The 3991-nt window shown below is 30.5% G+C and overlaps 1 pseudogene; it reads right to left on the bottom strand.

The window, feature by feature from the left end:
* Positions 1 to 1458: 1458 nt before the first annotated feature.
* On the bottom strand, positions 1459 to 3729 carry LOC145792023 (uncharacterized; annotated as a pseudogene).
* Between the last annotated feature and the right edge of the window lie 262 nt (positions 3730 to 3991).

Below are 3991 nucleotides of genomic sequence, written 5' to 3'. Positions count from 1 at the left end.
TGATTTTTCATCTGTTTTTGTTTTTACTCCTCGTTATCGTTATCGTTAGGAATGAATAATATCTTATTCACCCAAAATAATTTATTTGTCTTATTCACCCAAATTTTGTTTTTTAATGCCTTATTCACCAAAATTTTTTTTTTTTAGGTCTTATTTACCCCAAAAAAATTTATACCTTATTCACCCAAATATATATATATATATATATATTTTATGCCTTATTCATAAAAAAAAAAAAATTTTAGGTCTTATTCACCCCAAATTTTTTTTTATGTCTTATTCACCCTTTTTTTTTTTTTTGTCTTATTCACCCAATTGTTTTTTTTTTTTTTACATCTTATTCACCCAAATTTTTTTTTGTCTTATTCACCCAAAATTTTTCTTTTTGGTCTTATTCACCCCAATATTTTTTTTTTGTCTTATTCACCCAAAAATTTTTTTATGTCTTAATCACCCAATTTTTTTTTTTTTTTTTTTTATGTCTTATTCACCCAATTTTATTTTTTTTAATGTCTTATTCACCCAAATTTTATTTTTTATTTTTATGTCTTATTCACCCCAATTTTTTTTTGGTCTTATTCACTCATTTTTTTTTTAATGTCTTATTCACCCAAAAAATAAATAAAAATAAAGAGGTAATTGCATGAAGACGTCCTCAACTGTTAATATCAAATTACCTCATCCATGAACTTTATATATTTTGACCACTTTTAACTACAAAAATTCATCATTTCCACCCTTAGCAAAAAGGGTAGTCATTTGTATGTTTTTTTTTTTTTAAATTTTATAATTGAGAGGGTAAAATATATAGGTTTATAGATGAGCCGTAATGTGTTATTCAATAGTTAAGAGATCTTGATGAACGTATAGTAAAGGCTCAAATTTTGATATGACGCGTCATACAAAGCCTATGAACCTTATTGGTCAAGTTCTTATACATATATTATATGGTTAAGGTTTGGGATTTTATTTATTTTTTTAAATTGAAACTATAGTGATGAAAATAAACATTAAAAAAAAATTCAAATTATTTTTACTCCAAAAAAAGAGAAATGGCAAGTGTTTGAGGCCAAGACAAGAAAAGCTCAAAAACAATCTTGAGTAGGCAATTATATTATTGTCAGTGCTCCTACTTTTTGTCAACATGAACCAACCTTATAATTAAATTTGCATAATCAATTCAGGCCGGCCCTGAGGTTTGTGGGGTCTAAAGCGCACTGTGAAAATGAAGTCTCTCTAATATATTTTTTTTAATAAAAAATTTATGCATAAAATGATAAGTATCCACAAATTTTTTATTTAAGTATACTTGAACATATAATCATTAAAATTATAAATTAAAATTTACTTTCATATATAATAAGATAGGAAGAAATCAGTACAATGACTTAAAAACATTAAAAATTGGTTTTATTGCTTTATAGTTTAGCAATATCCAGCTTACAATTAACCCAACGATCACTTAAATACTACTCTTCTTGCATTTTTAGCTTTTAAGTTTGTATAATCTAATTTATCTACCAGATCCTTTTCAATAGACAATATAGCTAATCCATTCAATCTTTCTTGTGACATTATTGATCGAAGGTAGGATTTGATCAATTCTAACTTTGAAAAACTTCTTTCTCCAGAGGCAACGGTAACTGGAATAGTCAATAATATTCTATACGCAATCCAGCCATTTGGAAAACAACCATCCATCAATTTCAAATAATTCATCACCTCAATTGGCCTATTGATTTCTTTTGGCAAAATTTCTTTGAAGACTTTCAACTCAGAAAATAAATCTCTCCCATCAACATCCATAAGCCCATCATGTTTCAAAAAGTCTTCAAGATTAGCACAATAAGTCTTCAAGCACTCATCATTGGTAGAATTTAACTTCTTCAAATCAAACAAAAATCCAAAAGTTTCATCATATATTTGAAATTGTTCAAATCTAATCTTAAGTGAAGAAAGAGCTTGATTTATTATATATATAAAATAATTAACGCTAAAGGATTCTTCAGCTGATTGTGCAACCTATTACTAACATTCTCATCAAAATGTTTCTTTCTACGAATGACACACCTTTCACGAAATGTAGGCTCAATCTCCATTTCAATTGCAACTTCTTTAGCTTCAATCATGGCCTCCAAAAATCCAGTTTCTCTATACTTTTCAATAAATGTAATGAGTCCTTTTAATTGATGTATAGCAACATCAATATGCATGTCTTCAGCTTGAAATGTCTTGCCAACAGAATTAACAGCAAACAACAGATTGTACCAAATAATCATGCCAAGCAAAAACTCAAAGTTCTCAATTTCAGATGTAACTAAGGATTCAGCTTCACACTTTGTATTGGGATCATCAGCTTCTTTTTCCAACTGAATTAAAGCATCTCTAATTTGTGGAGCTTGGTACCCTATAGCTTTAACACTTTCAATGCGACTTTCCCAACGAGTTTGTGATAATGGCTTAGGTGTGAGACCTTCCACATTGTCTTTGAAAATTTTCCACCTCTTTGTAGAAGATGAAAACAACACATATATGCGTTGTACCACTCTAAAGAAATAGATAGCTTTGGAACAAGAGATAGCCATATCACAAAGAGCAAGATTAAGACTATGACACCCACATGGCATGTAGAATGCTCTTGGATTTATTTCAAGTACTCTTTTTTGTACACCTTTGTGTCTCCCTTTCATATTAGAGCCATTATCATATCCTTGCCCTCTTATATCACCAATATCAAGCTGGAGTGTGTGCAATGCCTCTCTAAGTACATTAAAAAGTCCCAACCCCAATGTATCATCCACTTTAAAAAATTCTAAAAAGAATTCTTCTACCTTTATCGGACTAGTTGAAACATCTACATATCTTATCACAAGAGACATTTGTTCTTCATGACTACCATCTGGAGTACAATCACGAATAATTGAAAAATATTTCACTTCTTTGATTCTTGCCACAATCGTACTCTTGATCTCACTCGTTAACATCTGTATCAATTCATTTTGGATTTTGTGGTCAAGATAATGGTAATGAATTTCACTCCTTTGAATACATTGAATGTGCTCTTGCATTACTGGATCAAATTTAGCAAGCATTTCAATTAAGCTTAAAAAGATTCCATTTCTTTCTTGATAAATCTTCTCATTGTCTCCACGAAAAGCTAAATTATTTTTAGCAAGAGTGATTACAATAGCAATTATCCTTAGTAACACTTGTCTCCAGTGTTCCCTCTCTTTGTTGATTTGTTCTTGAACACTTCTATCAATTGTTTCATTCTTCTTCAATCTACTTTCCAATTCAATCTATTTGTTCATGCAAATAAAGTGCTCATTACTAGTTTCATGACTTCTAAGCCTGTTGCCCATATTCTTCCAATCTTTCAATCCATCAGTAGCCAAATGAATATTGTTCCCATCTTGCTTAAACAACTTGCAACAAAAGCAAAACACTTTGTTTGAAGCGTCTGAATAGCCACTTCCTATCCTGCTTCTCTCCATTTTGTAACTGTCGCATGTAAAATGTAGAAGAAAAATGCCTATCTTTGTCATCTAGGGGAAAATTCACACCATTACCTCTTATAGGACCTCTTTCAACTAGTAAATCCCTTAAATTTTGATCAATCTTGTCCCAATTACTAGGGTCATAAATGTTTAGAGGTCCACATTCAACATTGACATCTTCACTTTCACTAGATTCTACATCCCCCAAATCTTCATTCTCATTCTCATTCATATGTTCACTAGGTTGTTCAATCACCAAATCATCATTCTCATTATTACTCACACAATGAGTAGGCTCTTCAATTACCAAATCTTCATCATCATTGTCATTTGAACCCAAAATATCTACTTGTTTCTTGGTACCAAAATATTTATCAAGTGCTATAGCGACCCCGGTCTTTTCCCATTTCATTATTGTATCCGGACTGTTCCGTAGATTCTGTCATTGTATAATGGTTGTTGTTGTTATTCCTTATTTTCTCATTTGGAATTAT

The sequence above is a fragment of the Camellia sinensis genome, chromosome 5 (assembly GCF_055761805.1).
Source record: "Camellia sinensis isolate YWXY chromosome 5, ASM5576180v1, whole genome shotgun sequence".
NCBI lineage: Eukaryota > Viridiplantae > Streptophyta > Magnoliopsida > Ericales > Theaceae > Camellia > Camellia sinensis.
This window is presented reverse-complemented; position numbering and strand designations above follow the sequence as displayed.